Raw genomic sequence first — 17,475 nt, 5'->3', positions numbered from 1 at the left:
ATTCTCCTATATCTTTCATTTTCATCTTTTTAACATTACCATGAAATGCATAGCAATAGTGGGGCCATCTGCTTGAATATTACGCAGCTATTATGGACTAGTGCCCAACTAAGACAAACATTAAAAGGAAAAAAGCAAAACAGGCCCCACTTGTTGCGTTCTATGTGGCTTTAACATACCGAACTGGACAAAAACAGTTTCAAGTCACTGGTTCGAACCAGTTTTTGCCTCAAAACAGTCGGACCGGTCTGAATTGACCAGTTTAGTTCGGTCCTTATAACACTGGTCTAAGGCAAAATCGTCAGTCACATGTGCACATTGTAAGGTCTGAAATCGCTGTACAGTGCCTGAAATGCATTTCAAAGTTTTTGTATTGAAACATGCCTGGTACTGGGGGAGGGAGGGTGAGCGTTGCGTTTCCTGCAACATAGCTGCGAAGGTAACCTTAATACAATAATACTCTTAATAAACTCATTGCAAGTAATGAAAGTCTTCAAAGCCTTGTTATGTGTGTATTTCAGTCTTACTGACGTTGTCTAGTCATACAAAGTATACAATTCTGTTTAGAGGCTTCTATTGTGGATATACCGTATAGTGGAGTAGATTGGTCTTGTCTTCCATGAGCTCTATCTGTGCCTATTTTAAGGCAACCTGTTTTTTATTTCAGAAATTCAAGGCATTGGTAAACACTGAATGTGAATTATAGATTTTTTGCACCTGAAGGCTAATATAATGTTTTTGTCCCTAGATACGCTTTTTCAACTTTCTTGTATGATTGGATCAATCTTCCTTCTTTGGTATAATTGTAATGTGAAGAATCATAAAAATATTTATGATGTACTATTTAATGTCATTGTTTGATTGGACTACTGTAACAGAGATTGGAGAGAAGAAAGCATACGAGTCTCTTCAATGGCCAATTCAAGTGTGGATCCTGCTGGACATTCAAATAGATGCTCAACTTCATGTTAATTAGTTTTACAAAAATTTACTTATGGAGAAACGACCAAATCTGTGAGTCACTGAGAACTCTGGGAGACCAATGTCATGTTGACAACTTGATTGAATATTGCAGCACTACTGGAGCACTAGAGGCTGCCTATACTCAGGCAACAAAAAATATCGTTATCCTGTCTGAATAACAGTTGATTGACTGTGAATGCATTTAACAACTTTGGTTGCAGTGGTGGACTGCCATCCCAAGCATTTGAGTATTTTAACGAAGGGCTTGACGCTGAGGAAGCTTATCCTTACACAGCTAAAGATGGTGTTTGTAAATATGATGCAAACAATGTTGGTGTAAAGGTTGCTGATAGTGTCAACATCAGTTTGGTAACTCTATGTTTTCCCTCATCAGATTTGCCTTCATTGCTGAGAATGTAGCTTTGCTTTACATTTTGTTCGAACTTTCCTATTTGTTGATATATGCAACTATTTCAATTAATACAATGGTGAAGTAAATGAATTTTATGCTGGACAAATGATGTACAGGGGGCAGAAGATGAACTCAAAGCTGCTGTGGGTCTAGTTTGCCCTGTCACTTAGTGCAAGATATTCATTAAGGAATTCTGATTTTACAAGAAAGGCAGAAGATGAACTCAAATCGGCTGTGGGTCTAGTCTGGCCTGTCAGTGAGGCATTCCATTCATTCGGGACTTCTGATTTTACAAGAAAGGCCGAAGATGAACTCAAATCGGCTGTGGGTCTGGTCCTGCCTGTCAGTGAGGCATTCCACTCATTCAGGACTTCTGATTTTACAGGAAAGGCAGAAGATGAACTCAAATCTGCTGTTGGTCTAGTTCGCCCTGTCACTGTGGCATTCCAAGTTATTCAGGAATTTCGATTTTACAAGGAAGGAGTCTTTACCAGCACAACTTGTGGTCAAGGCCCAATGGTACGGGGAAATTCATCACTAAAGACTAAAAGACATTTTGATTAGAAAGAACTATTCTAGACAAAAATGTAGTTCTGGATTTGAATCTAGAGAAAACTGAGTTTGTAGAAGCTGATTGTCCACTGCCTTTTTAATTGAAACATTCAAAATACATCATAATAGGCAAAGGTTGATGAGGTTTTACCATGTTGGTCAAGTTTATAATCATTATGCGAAATCTTGGACCCAAGTGAAGGATTGCCTGGCCACGAAACTGCAGATTCTCACTGCATCCAAAACTTTCCAAAACTTTGTGCATTGTGAGGCTTTCATGTGAGGCCACTGTATGTGAAAGGATTAATGTGGCTGTGAAAATTTTCTGGATGTCAACCATGTTGTTTCGCTGTTAGGTATGGTGTTATTGAGGAGTGGACTCCATACTGGATCATCAAGATTCCTGGGGAAAGAGTGTTGATTTGGGGTACATCGGATGTGCTCTAGGCCTCAAATTTTGCAGGGAGGCTTGGGTACATGTATTCCAAAGAACCCAAAAAGCGTTTTGGGAAATTCCACCCAGAGACGATTTTATTAAAATAATTAATATTTTTTAATGGGACTCTAGTCTAAATTTAGGAAATTAAAAATATTAATGAGTATTAATCTAATTGTGGGTGTAACTTTTAGAAGAAGACAAGGATCAACAAGCTAAAATGATCTTAGCCATTGATTAACTTTTAATTTGGGCCGTTGAATGTCAACAAGAAGATTATTTAAGGGAGCTTGAGGGTCATTTGGAAAACACATTGAGAGATCAAGAGATCAAATTTTTGAAGTGAGAAGTTCTCAGGAGGAAATTCTGATCGAGTAGATTTCTTGCAGTTGAGGGGCAGGGATAGCATCCGGAGAGAGAGATTTTCTCAGCCGGAGAATCATCAGCAGAGAGAGGCAAAGAGTGATCCAGTAGCCCAGACGCAGAGGCTGACGCAGGGCCACGCAGAGGCAGCGCAGAGGGTGAGAGAGAGTCCAAGATTTTGCTGGGAGAGTCAGTTTCAGAAGTCGGGAGCTGGGGTGTGAGACCAGGAGGCTGAGAGCAGAGACTCCGGATAACAAATTGATCAGCAGACTGGGTGACGCAGTGCCTAGAGAGGTTGACGCAGGGACTGCGTGAGGACTGTGCAGAGGCAGCATAGGGCTTGCCAGAGGCACTTCATTCAATATCCGGATCAGCCGAGATTTTCTCAGTGATTGTGTGAGGTAATCTCACAAATCTTTCTGCCAGTATTTCTCTCTGTAACTGAATAACCCGAGAGGTATTTAGAATTTGCTATTGCTTAATAATAATAAACCCTCAGATCTGCTGCACCAGTTTTCCCGCATTGGGTTTTTCTGGGGACATTTGTCCAAAAATATTGTTGTCAATTGTGTTGTATTTTCTTTCTTGCTCAGTCTCTTGTTTCCACATAATATTTAATTAAGTGAAGGCTGCAGTGTATGTATTACGATATTTGCTGTAGGAAACAAGAAGTAATTTGTTTAAAGGAATTTAACGAATATGAGTAATATCATCAATTGCTACAGTAGGGATTCTTGTTGAGGATTTTCACAAAGAGCTGGGTTGATGAAGGGTACTTCAAGATGGAGATGGGTAAAGATATGTGTGGTGAGTTATTTTATGTTTTTCTGTTCATGTATTGTATTCTTTTGTTAATGAATCTGCACCTTGGACACTTTGCATACTAGAAGGAAATGTAATAATAGAATTTTGGATTGTGTCTAGACTCTACAACTGTTACAACTTGTGCTTCATGCCCTATTGTTTATTAGAGCCTCGAGTACTAAATATTTACTGGTCAATATTTGAAGGCTTTGTCAAGTAGGATGTACAAAAATAAGAAAAGATAGAAACTCAAGGTTATGAAGTAATGTGGAACAGGGCAAAATCCAAATAATGTATGAAAGTTTCAGTCTTTTAGAGCCATGACTGATTTTATAAATATTATATCAAGGCTGTTTAGATGTTAGTAATCATATGATTAAGTTTGATGCTGTTGAATGTTTTGACTAAACAAGTGACAACATTTCCCAGACACTAAATTGAAAATCAGTTCTAGAAGAAGGTATCAATATTGTGCAAGCCCAGATGTTTCAGCAGCTGTGTATCTGTCACAGCTATAAGATGTCTTCTAAGTATGTCACGGCAATGTTACCTGATTGATACATTCTGTTTTCGAACCAATGAACTATTGTTTCAGACTGTGACTTTGTTAATAAAACTGTTTCTTCTAAAATATAGTCTTGCGACGATGTCAAATTCAGGATTATCTTGCTATGCAATTTAGCTTCAATTCCTCAATGTGAAGGCTTGTTGCAGATTCCCTACGGATCTGTCCAGTAGGAAGTTGGCTGGTGATATATATTATTAAAAAAATTCAAGGGAAATCCAGTGGAATTGCACTGTTAATATTGTCAGTATAAGAGTTCTTCTTTCTTTTAGATTGTCTTAAAAATGTGCTGCTGCTTGTTTCAGAATTTTGTTTAGTGGGGAATACTTGGCTTTGTAAAACACATTAGAGAAATAGGCAGCGGTTTAATACCATGTGTGCCTATTTAACTGTAAGTTGTAATGTTTGTATGTATTTGCTGATTGAATAGAATTGAATTTTGCTTGTGCTTTTTAAACAAAGCATTTTAAATGGTGTCATACATCTATTTTATACTGAGTTGTGAAATGCACTTGTAGATGCTATTAAGGAACTATAATTATACAAGTGTAAGTACGGTTAATTATGTTATAACAAAAATAGTACAACTTGCAATCTTTGTTCAAGTCTATGCTTTGTCCCAATCCATCTAATAAGCATTACTTTCTCCTTGAAACCTTTTTTGGTGGAGTAAAAGTTGTATTGCCTTCTGAACAGCAGATTACATGAAAAACTGAAATTTGGATTGACCGGTCATTGGGCAAACTCAACCAAATCCAAAACCAAAAGACAAGCTAACCTGAGATTGAAAATACAAATACATATACTGAGATTCTGGTCTTTGAGGCCAGGAATGATCATGGGGTTTTTCGAAGGTCTTTTCTTCCTATTTTTTTACAAACATCAATCCATCCCAAGAAGTTGTCGGGAGTAGATGGCGTGGAGACAATGGCTGCATTTCCTTGAGGCAATTCCATTTTTGAAGGGTCAACAACAACCGTTGGTTCCTTATCACTGCGCGAGTGATCTGATTCATGAAGATGTTTGTGCCTACACGTGGACAAAGACAAGATCATTGCCGTGTCTCCCTCTTCTCCATTCAAGGGAAGGATTCCAGAGTTTGAGGGATGAGATGGCGTTGGGTGGGGTTGAGACGAGGTCGAAGATTAGATTTGGTTGTAGAAGCTTTTTGTTGTTGCATGTTGTCATGCTTGTTGTCATCACTCTGAATCTCCAAGGTTGAGGAAGAGTCCAGCTGAGGTAACCATAGACCAATCTTTTGACTTGGTAGCTAGCCCTACCAAGCCGGAGAGGGCTCTCTCCAAAGGATCACAGCCAAGAGGGCTGGATGGATTAGGGTTTTAGGCTAGATATAGTAGCTCAGGGTTTTGTTTGATTTGATTTGATTGGGGTAGTCACTGGATGAGTGAATTAGGTCAGAGAGTGAACTAGGTTAGGGCAAAAGAGAATCAAAATTGCAGACATCTGATGGGGCAAGGTAGGCAAGTTACTTTAACACTTGGTAGTATAGTGATGAGATGGTTTAGACTAGTGAGGTGCTAAAAAGAGCATGAGGATCATGAATTCTTTTTAAACTGAAGAAATGAAACAATCTATGATGATTTTCCCAAAACAGAGCATACAAGATGAATTATGCTTATCACACCTTGAAAATCAAACATACTTAGAGTGAAATGAATCATGGAAGGTACAAAACATTCATACATATGAAACTGAAGAAGAAACAATATCAAAATACCATGCCACAGGAATCCCACCAAAATAGCTGCAACTCATCCAATATATTTCATGCCAATGTCTGAAACACTAATACAATATCCAATGGAGTCCAACCAGTAGAATGACTGAGAAATTACATAATATAGGCCTCAAACCAACTCATCCTAGCCTCAGGGGTCGAATCCATGAGAGGAGGAGCAGTTGCAACAAAAACTGAACTGATAGCTAGAGTGTAGGGTGGTCAAAGTGACTCATCCCTAACTTAAGCAAACTGATTCATTACAAGTCATAGAGGCCATTTACCTAATGTATTTACCCTAGGTAACAGTAAAAACATAATAATTACATCATCCTTATCAATTACATCAGTAAAACACTAATTTCCCATAGGTAAAAATCAATTTGGAGAGAAACAGTGAAAATCTGGGCTGACTGTCAAACACGCAGTGCCATCTTCAAGTTGACTTTTACCTGCCTTCTTGATGTCCAAATCTAGCCCAGGATAGCTCATTGGAAAGCTTATCCTGTCTAGTTTCAAAACTACCCTTGGTTTTCAAAATGGGCTTGATTTGCCCCTCCAAAATTCCATTCTCCCAAGACTACTCAAACGCGCAGCGCCTGGTCCAGAAAAGAGGCAGAAACATGATTTTTAGGTGGTTTTTTTGCCTTTTTCACCACCAGTTTTGCTTTCCAGGGCTGGAAACATGGTTTTCCTGGATGTCTTGGTCCTTCTGAATCCAATGGTGGTGGCCATTCCTCCAAAAAGTGCCTCCAAAAAGTGCGCAACGCCTAAGGCGCTGTGCGTTTGACCAAACTGCTGATATAAAAATTGCCTTAAAAAGACAGGAAAAGCAAGATGACAAAAATTGAGCCAAGGGTCTTCAAAATTGTTCAAGAAGCTGATGTTTGAGGTGGCTAGGCATGGAGTGAAGCCTCTGCAAGTATATCAAGCTTCTTCTTCTCCTCATGGTGAGTTAGGGCTTCAATTCTTGCCCTAGCAGCTTTGAGCTTTGCCCTTGCTATTTGGTTTCTTCGACAATAATATTTTGCCATCCTTCTTTGAAGGTCAGTGTCTCTTTTGGCCTTGTCTAAGAGGCTTTCAAGATGGGTGTTCACCCTCTCAAGCCAATGCTCCTGGTTCTCATTTACCATTTTGGCAAATTGCTCATTTAGGGTGAGCTCATTAGCTAGCTCAGCCTCCTTTTGTTTTTCTAGCTCCAAAGCTCTCTTTAGGCCTCTAGTCCTTGGCCTTTTTCTTGGCACCTGTTCCTCCAGCTGATCACTGTATTCTCCATATGCTTCATCAAGTAAGGCTTTAGCCTTTTTAGCCTCCCTCTTTGCCTTGATGAGCTGAATTTCCATGAGCTCATGTTTGGTCTCTAACTGCTTGTTTTCCTGCTCATAGTATGTGATGATATATTTTGCCCTCTGCAAATTGACCTGGAGTTCCCCTATGAGTGCTTCTTTCTCTTTGAGAGCAATGGCTATGCTCTCACTGTCATCATTTTCACTTAGGTCAACTAAGTGAAAATCTTGCTCTGTCTCATGGAGGTCCTCCTCCTGTTGGATCTCTGCCTCTGTCACTTTTTCCTTACCCTTCTGTACCTGCTTTGCTGATGAAGAAGGCAAGCCCCTCCCACAATCTGTGGGGCAAACACTTGCCTATGCCCCCTCTGATAGGTATGTGCCAAAGTACCCAAACCAACCCTTTTAGGCTTGCTGACCTCACCATGTTCAATGTGCTCTTGCTCTCTGCCTTCATCTCTGCTAGGTGACTGAATAGGCTCATGAAATGGTGATGATGGAGGTGATGGTGTGGCTAACTCATTAGATGAGGATGAATGATGTATGGGCTGAGATGGAGGAATGGAGGTGGATGGATGAGATGATGAAGGGATGCTTTGAATATTTTGAGTAGATGCATGAGTGAATATGGGATTAGCTATGAAGGTACTCCATGCAATATTGAGTTCCTTGAGATGGTAAAGGACTATGATCTTAATGAGGGAATGATGAAATAGGCTCTTCATTTGATCTTTGTACTCCCTCTTTTGGGCAATGTAGGCCATCTTCTCAACACTCCAGAAAAGATAGTAGGGTATATTGAGCATTTTTACCCTAGTGAAATGCATTAAGAGCCAGATATGATAAGAATAGACCCTAGAGAATCTACCTTCACATGAAAAATATTTCATTATAATCTTCATCATTGGGGCATATCTGTCAAGGAGGTGTGAAAAAGGAAAATAGCCCCTTCTTTCATTTCTATACCTTGGTTTCATGTAAGGCTCATAATAATGCCTCTCCAAATCACCCTGTTTAAACCATTTTTCCCCAACATCTGGAATCCCAGTGGCAACTGATATAATGGCAGTAGACAAAGTGAAAGTTATACCTGCAATGGTGACTTGGTTGTCTTGGAGTTTAGAAATGAAGAGCCTAGTCAACTTAGGATGATGTTGGACTGCTTGCCCTTGCTCACAGAAATCATAACATCCTAGCGATTTGAACGATGTCATAGTCATAGGGGATGCTCAGAGTTCCCTGAGATCTGTGGGCTCAAACCTGTGTATTTGGCCTCCTTTGTGTGGCCTCCTCTGTTCCCTGTCTTCTTCTCTATCTGTTTCTCTTCCTCACTATGTGGTCTGTATTCCTCCTCTGCCATGTTGTTTTAGTATCAAACCCTAGGGAGGTGTAAGGTAGGGGGAATGTAGTTTTTTTAGAGAATAGTAAATGGGGAAGGGTAAATATGAAGATGATCGGGTGAAGGGATGTGTGTATTGGAGAGGGGTATAGGGTAGTAATATGATAGTTTGGGGATGGGGAAATTTGTTTGCAATATAGGGGTTTGGGAGCCTAGGTAGTGTTGTATCACCTAGGACTTAGGGTTTTGGGACAAAGGGTTAGAGGGTATCCGGGATATAAAGATTTAGGGAAAGGGAAGGAGGGTGGAGGGAAGTGTGCAAAAGGGAATGAGAGTGGAAGGTAGTTTTTTGGGGAAATCTAGGGTTTAGATGTAACAATTAAACCAAATCTTCAATAAACCTTTCAAACACTTAGGAATTGACTTGAGGAGGAGGAAAAGGACATCCCTTAGCTGCTACTTACTTGATTTGAGGTTGAAAGTGCTTTGGAGGAGCTGAAGAGGTGACTGGAGCGTTGCTGGACAAACACGCAACGCCAATACAGAGTGCGCAGTGCCTCAGCCAAACGCGCAACGCCTTAAGGGAATGCGTAGTGCCTTAAGGAAATGCACAACGCCAGGTAAACGCGCAGCGCCAGAAGAGAATGCACAATGCCAAAAAGAAATGCACAACACCTACCCTGTTTTTGCTGATTTTGCCCAAAACTGTGAAAAAAACTCTATTGGGGTTTGCTCAATGAGTGCTAGGAGGCAAATGGAGGTGAATTTGAAGGCAAGAAGTCCTTTATAGGTGAGTGAGTTTGATCTTTTGCTTTTCAAACCCACTTTCTAATGTTTCATTTGACCCTTTTTGACCTCTTTGCTAATTTGCTTTCTGACTTTTTCTTTGTAGGTGGATGATGCTGAAGCTTTGGCAATCTTCACTTTTGACTTTTGTTTGGATGATATTGGCAATGGAGTTTGAGTAAATAGCTAAGAATAGTGACTTATTACATATGATAAACATAAAATTACATAAATAAATAAAAATTATTACATCTCTCTTTTGAAATAAAAAATTACAAACTGGAATGAATTTCTTGCTTAAAATCAAATTTGGAACTTTAGCAACCATGGTTACATGCTTATAAACCCTTATTTAACTGAAAAGGGGGTATTATTTGCTTCACTCTCATACTTTGCTGGCCTTATGCAGTGAAATGGTGTTTTATTGGACCTTGGAAAATAAAACCTAGTGACCTAATGGGACCTTGAATGATTGGAATTCAGGTGGACTTGATTGACACAAAACATGATGAAATGAGCTTTTATAGTCAATGTATGCTCAACAAGACACATGAAAGTGGGCCAACAAATATAAATTTTTGAGAGGGGATGAGGTTTCAACTTGGGCTACCATCAGTGAGTAAATTTTTTACATGATGACCTAGGTGGAATGATAAAAATTTCAACATGGGACACTAATATGATATAAAAGAGGAGTTTTGATCACTGATGGCAGTATGCAAATACTGACTCTAACATCGGCCTTATTTGGGGATGGCAGCTCCTTGGAGGTGCCAAGAACACCGTAGACCAAGTGCCTAACCATATGGGCCAATACGGTCAAAAACTCAAACTGGAATGCATGAGTAAATGCTGACAACTCAAATAACTCAAACTGACTCAAAACTGACTCAAAACTGACTTACATGACTAAGGATTGAATACTAAAAATGACAGAAAATCAGTGAAGCTCCATGGCCTTCACTTCGGGCTCCAAACTCCAATGATCTTTGCTTCACACTTGCAGAAAATTTAAAATGTATGTACAATGAAACCAGGACAATTCAGAAAAGATAATGTTTTAGGAGCCTACCATTCACTGGTCCTCCTAAACATGGTTCTCCATTCATCTCATCCAACAAGAAAGCATTTTGTCCTCGGAAAGCTGAAATCTGATAAGGGCCTTTCCATAGGTTTTCAAATTTACCATGCTTACCCTTGTCTTCGTTTTTGGCATCCCAACGAAGTACCACATCTCCAATTTTAAAATCATCTTCCTTTGTTTTCCGGTCATAGATTCTGTGTATCCTCTCATGAAGCTTAGAGGTGTTTTGAAATACCTCATCACTATACTACCAAGTGTTAAAGTAACTTGCATACCTTGCCCCATCAGATGTCTGCAATTCTGATTCTCTTTTGCCTCGACCTAGTTCACTTTTTGACCTAATTCACTCATCCAGTGACTACCCCATTCAAAAAATCAAATCAAACAAACTCCGAGCTACTATATCTAGCCTAAAACCCTAATCCATCCAACCTTCTTGGCTGTGATCCCTTGGAGAGAGCCCTCTTCGGCTTCGTAGGGCTAGCTACCAAGTCAAAAGATTGGTCTTTGGTTACCTCAGTTGGACTCTTCCTCATCCTTGGAGATCCGGAGGAGTGATAACACTTGTGAGTTGAAAAATTCTAAGATCCTTTTGGATCTTTTGGGTCTTACCATCCTCAATTGTGTTTCTTGGCATCCGGGGGCTGAGAATGCCCTTGAGAAGAAGGGCAAGCATTCTGGAGTTGACTTGGCTAGTGATAGGTCCTACAACAGAAAGTTGTGTTTTCTTAGTCTACTGGTTGTGAAAAGGTTATATTCCAATTGATGAGGATCCGATTAGGCAAACCTAGGTCTATGGGGCAACCCCTGTTGAAGAATCTAGGGCAATTAGGTTAATAAGATTCTTCTCACGATGATAACTATTTGTGAGGTAGTTTTTATCTTCTTGTTAGCACAATCGTCTCTTGTTATTATTAGAGTGTGTTTTCTTACTTCAAATAGTTACTAAAACAAAAGAGACAGGAACACAACATGTTGGCTTTTTGCCAGGGCCAAAACCTCTCACTCTTTGAGTGAAAAACCCACACAAATTCTTCTTATAGAGATTCCAATTGACGAATACGAAGATCATGACCCTTGACTTATTTGGCCACTCTAAGACCAAGACACCAATCCTCTTCTTCTTCATTACTGAGATCATCATCACTGCTGCAATACTGAGACCATCACTACTGCACCACTGAGATCATTACTGTTGCACCATTGTTGCACCTTCACCGAGATCTTCACCATAACAACAAGATCTCTATACTGTTATATATATATATATATATATATGAGAGCTGCACTGAGATCTTCATCAAAATCATGACCTTGTAACTACGTCTTCATCAAGATCATGACCGAGACCATGATTACAACTATGCTGAGATCATGACTGCATCTAGAATGTATGTCGAGATAGAGTGTGTCACTGTGGGATCACCGAGATCCTCCTCATCACAAATATGGCAAGACTGTGACTGTGTCTAGAGTGTATGCCGAGAGTGTATCACTATGATATCACCTAGATCCCCGTCATCACAAATATGCCGAGGCTGTGATCACCAAGACTGTGAGGAGGTTGAGGCTTCATCTCTGTGGTACCCATCGAAAAACACAGAGATATCCGCACACCGCACCATGGACAGACTTCTGAAAATACCTCACTGTGGCATACAATTTTTTTTTTTTTTTTTTTTTTTGTTTTTCTGTGACAGTCATCTAAAACTTCAGAAGTATACGAGTTCTGCACTTGACTTATGCGAAGATCCTAGCTGGGTATATATAGTAATTTGTCCACATATTAAGCCAACGTGACAGTATGAATGGATGTGTCTATTGATGTAAGCCGACATGATCTTCCTTTGTTATTGTTTGGAGGCCGACTTCTTCAAGAGGGATTGTGCTTGTCTTTGGAGGGCTTCTAGACATTTCTATAGACTTGTATACATTAAACATAGGCTCAAGAAGAGCTCTTCATACATGACATTAATTCTAGACTCTAAATGACAAATCCTATTATTCTAAAATCACTTGCTCATGAAACCCATGAAGCAAGTTTACAATAATAATTTTGTTCTCTTTATTACATCATTTACATCAGTCATAATTACATGTCATTATGAAGACCGAACCTAGTTACACTTTCTTCAACAGCCTCGCCCCTTCTCGCACTTGCTCCCGAAGCGTGCTCCGAATGGAAGCAGTCAGGGAACAGTCCAGGGAGTGCGCTCTCACAAAAAAACTTTGCTTCTTAGTAGATTTCTTTTCTTTTCTTCGCAATTTTTTTTTCGCTTTATTGTTCAACACCCTTGTAAAAGTATGCGACAAAGCTAGTGAGAAGAAAAAGGGTTGTAACAACAAATTTTACATGCTCCCATTGTAAAACGAATTACACTAGTTCATATACTTGTGTAAGAAAGCATCTCTACAAGATTAGGTGATGTGATGAAAATAAGATTGTATGAGTCAAAACTTGTAATCAAGTGCTAGCAAAAGATAGGAATAGATACAAAATAATACCCAACTGCAATACAATTCCCTTATACAAATTGAGGGTTGCCTTCTAGGGCAAAAAACCCTAAATTAACATAACTTCTACTGTAAGATCCAAACGGGACCGAAACAAGACCTCTGAATCAGGAAGATAATCAGGCTCCACACCCAACATGATGAGAATTGAGATGTTGTAACTTGTGGACCTATGGTTGATAAAAATGATAACTACTAGATGATTGATGTTATATGGTTTAATACATGTTTTTCTTCTTTTTATAACTAATTCATCATTCTACATGCTTTTGACATTGGTTGACATATATGCATCAAAATATATAAAATATGCTCCCAAAAACACTCTCGACTTGGAAGCTTCTAAAAATTGTTGCTCTTTCTCCCGTTCCCGCTCCCGCTCCCACTTCCCGCTTCCCACTTTTGCTCCCACTTCCAAGCAGCCTTGGGCAGCCTTTTGCCGAGATCTATTTCGACAGATGTGTGCAAAGGTTATAATACCCCTTCCAAGCATGTTTGTATCTATCTTAATAAAACGGTCAAGTGAGTTTCCTAATATATGGGCATATTAGGGAGTCTTAACCCAAATTGGAGTGGCAAGCACTGTCATGGATAGAGAGTTGAATTCAGGAAATCATCGCTGAATGGAGAGCTCAAAACAGCCCCAAAATGAGGGTCCTTGATCAAAAACCCTTTGACGATTGTCTTGATTTTTGAAATAAACCACAAAGAAACCCTTCGAACAAAAATTCAGATCTGGATTCTGTATTCGGGGACTAGGTTTGATGCAACCATTCCGGTAGCACAGATGCTGATGGTCAAAGCCGTTAAAGTGGCAGAAATAATGGCATTCCGCTCATAGGCCATGCAAGAAAGATGGGATTGGGAGTCATCCACCTCTAGAGTTGGGATATCTGCTTGTTCTACAATGAAGGCTGGCCCTGATAGATCTTTAGGAGTTGGTTGCGAGAGCCCAGGCTTTAGAGCATCCTTTAAGGATCATGACTAAGAGTCCTTGAGACCTTGATTTGAATGACATTACCCATTTGTTGATTCAAACTGCAGGTACTAATCTGCTCACAGCCCTTGTTAGTCCCTGCCATAGTCAGAGGAAGCTTGTTTTCATTTTTTTAGTCAGTCCTTGCTGTACACACAAATAAAAAATAAAACTTTGATTCACATAAGATATTTATTTAACTATTAAATATTTTAAAAGGTTTTTTTTGTTTTTGTTTTGAATTTTTATTGGGTTAAGCCCGTATTTTCATATTGAAAATTAATTAATGTTTTTAAATTTGCAAAACTTTTGGGATTAGTCTCTTGCTGCACAAAAAAGTTTGCAAACCTACCTTGGGTTTGGATTTTTTTTAAAAGCAGTTTTTGCTTAATTGATTGGGTCAATGGAGCAGTTTCTGTTGTTGAAAACGAGGAAAATTAAATATAAATAAAAATCTTGAAATGGCATTTTGGCATAAGCAAAGTACATTGATTGGCTATGTTATGGGGTGCTTAATTGCTATTTAATGGGCAGGTGTTGGTCTGGGCGGTGGGGTGACCTGAATGCCCCACCTACCATCCATCCCAATCTATGGACTTCATCTCTGCTACCTATGCAAGCCTATAATTTCTCAGGGCATCATTTCTATTGGCCACTTTGATTCCCAAGTGATCCACAGCTCTTGTTATCTGACTTTGCCAAGTATTTTATATGCCAGATGCTATCTAGAAACGTCACCAAGAGACTCAGCACACACGAAGTCCTAGGTATTCCCTCTTTTCTACCATTAATAATGAATATTGCAGCTTCAGTACAAATTGTTGTTGGGTTGTGTACCATTCATGGGATGTGGATGAGAGATATTTGTTTTGCCGCAGAGCATCCATGGCTCATCACTCGTGTTGCATAATCCCAATGAATTTGATTGGCATAATGTTTTTTGGGTGTGGTGGACAAAAAAATTAGAAATAGTATATGATGAATGACTTCCAGCCAACAATGAAATGTGGCTTCTCACGAGATGTAAAACAGTCAGTGACGGTGTTCTGTTAATGCACTTCTTGTGTGAAGGTTGCTGGTTTGAAACCCTGCGGGTACAAAAAATCCACCCATGTCATGGGTTGGTGTGGCCCAGGCCAGATGCAATGTGCGATCACTGGGTGATCTTGACGGCTTAGATGCCCCTAGGTAAGCCCCTAGGTTGCGGTTTCTTAGCCAAAGGCTAGTCCCGTAAGTCATGAACAAATTAACAAAAAAACCAATGAAATGTTGTTGTATAATGTTGTAAACCCTCATGCTCAGTTGAAACTGTGACCCAGGTTTCTTCCGCCCAAGACCTTATAGTGGGTGTGCTCATGTTACTGACAAAAACAGTACCTCGTGGAAGAACCCTGTTGGTCTTTTGGTTTTGGCTATATGATTCCATTTCCATATGTAATAGGTTTTTGAGTGTAGAATGCGGCCATCTCATACAGAAACCCTTCTAGCAATCAGAGGTGGAGTTTTGTTGTTTTTGAGAAATGGGAGAATTCCCACAGATGGAGGCACCAAGTTCCAATATGCCAAAGTCTCCATCTGGTTATTTCTGGATTTTATATTTATGCATGGTATGAACTCGAGGGGCATGAGGGCAAGGCCAAAGGTGAAGACGACAAGAGTGGTTTGGAGATGAAGCTCAGGTCTTTCCTGACTGACATGTCATGATGCACCAATTCCTGAATTTATACAGTTTGCAGAGTTCACTCTCAGGTCTCTGCTGTTATTGATTCAAATGGTGTTTTTAAACGTCATTTGTTTGATTGGTCTGCTGTAACAGAAAGATTGGAGAGAATAAAGCAGACTCGCAGAGTGAGTTCTGTAAAATGTTAAGCCTGTTGTGGATCCCGCTGGACATTCAGGTAGATGCTCAACTTAATATTAAGTATTTTTTAAAAGTTAAGTTAATGATTGAGAAACAACCAAATTTTGTGACTCACTGAGAACTCTTGTAGACCAAAATCAAGTTGATAACTTTATTTAATTGCAGCACTACTGGAGCACTAGAGGCTGTCTAAACTCAGGCTACAGGAAGTACTATTATTCTGTCTGAGCAACAGTTGGTTGACTGTGCCAAGGCATTTAACAACTTTGATTGCAATGGTGGTCTGCCATCCAAAGAATATTCAAGTATATACAATGGAGGGCTTGACATTGAGGAAGCTGAACCTCACACGGCTAAAAATGTTTGTAAATATGATGCAAACAATATTGGTGCAAAGGTTACTAATAATGTCAACATCAGTTTGGTAATCCGTGTTTTCCATCATCATATTTGCCTTCATCTATAAGAATGTAGCTTTGCTTTACATTTTGTTGGATGCTGCCTATCTTGTCAATATATGCAACTCTTTCAGTTTATACAATGGCAAAGTAAATCGATTTTATGCTGGTCAAGTGATATACAGGGGCAGAAGATGAACTCAAATCTGCTGTGGGTCTAGTTTGCCCTGTCAGCGAGGCTTTCCAAGTTATTCAGGAATTCCGATTTTACAAGAAAGGAGTCTTCAGCAGCAGAACTTGTGGCCAAGTCCCGGTAGTACAGGGAAAGTCATCACTAATGACTAAAATATTTTTTGATTAGAAAGAACCATTCTGGACAAAAATGTAGTTCTGGATTTAAATTTATAGAAAACTAAATTTGGTGAAGCTGATTGTCCATTTCTTTTTAATTGAAACATTCAAATTATAGCAAAATTGGCAAAGGATAATTAATTGTGACCATGTTGGTTAAGTTTATAATCATTATGAGAAATCTTGGACCTAAATGAAGGATTGGCTAGCCATGAAACTGTAGACTCTCACTGCATCCAAAACTTTCCAACTTTTTTCCTCGTGAGGCGTTCATGAAATGTTGTGAGGCCACTGTATGTGAAAGGACTAATGTGGGTGTGAACTTAATTTGCACTTGCAGGATGTCAACCATGCTATTTTTCTGTTGGTTATGGTGTTAGTGAGGAGGGGACTTCATACTGGATCATCAAGATTCCTGGATAAGGAGCTGGGGTGATGACGGATACTTCGAGATGGAGATGGGAAAGAATATGTATGGTGAGTTATTTTATTTATTTTATGTTTTCTGTATATATATTGTATTATTTTCTTAATGAATCTGCAACATAGAGGCCTTGAAGAAATGTGATAACATAATTTTGGATTGTGTCTCGGCTCTCTACAGCTCTTGCAACTTTGTGCTTCATACCCTGTTATTTACTAAAGCCTTGAGTACTAAATATTTACTGGTCAAGGTTTGAAGGCTTCGTCAAATAGGATGTGCAAATACAAGAAAAGATGGACACTCAAGGCTATGTAGTAATGTGGAACAGAGGCGAAATCCAATCAATGTATAGAAGTTTCAGACTTTTAGAGCCACGACTGCTTTTGTAAATTTTATATCAAGTCTGTGTAAATGTCAGTGATCATATGATAAAGTTCAACACTGTTGAATGTTTTGACTAAACAACCAACAGTATATCCCAAACAATAAACTGAACTCCAGTTCTTGAAAAAGGTATAATATTGCTCAAGCTCAGATGTTGCAGCAACTATGTCTCTATAACAGGTATAAGATGTCTTCTAAATATCTCACAACATTATTACCTGAATGATACATTCTGCTTT

At 39.3% G+C, this 17,475-nt stretch overlaps 1 pseudogene; it reads left to right on the top strand.

Annotated features, from left to right (window-relative positions):
• Positions 1 to 352: 352 nt before the first annotated feature.
• LOC149215497 (thiol protease aleurain-like) lies at positions 353 to 17,071 on the top strand (annotated as a pseudogene).
• The last annotated feature ends 404 nt before the right edge of the window (positions 17,072 to 17,475 follow it).

This window comes from Pinus tabuliformis, chromosome 1_1 (genome assembly GCF_031772625.1).
Source record: "Pinus tabuliformis cultivar Carrire ecotype Pingquan chromosome 1_1, CPIR1, whole genome shotgun sequence".
Classification (NCBI taxonomy): domain Eukaryota; kingdom Viridiplantae; phylum Streptophyta; class Pinopsida; order Pinales; family Pinaceae; genus Pinus; species Pinus tabuliformis.
The sequence above is the reverse complement of the archived record's forward strand: the minus strand, read 5'-3'. Positions and strand labels throughout refer to the sequence as shown.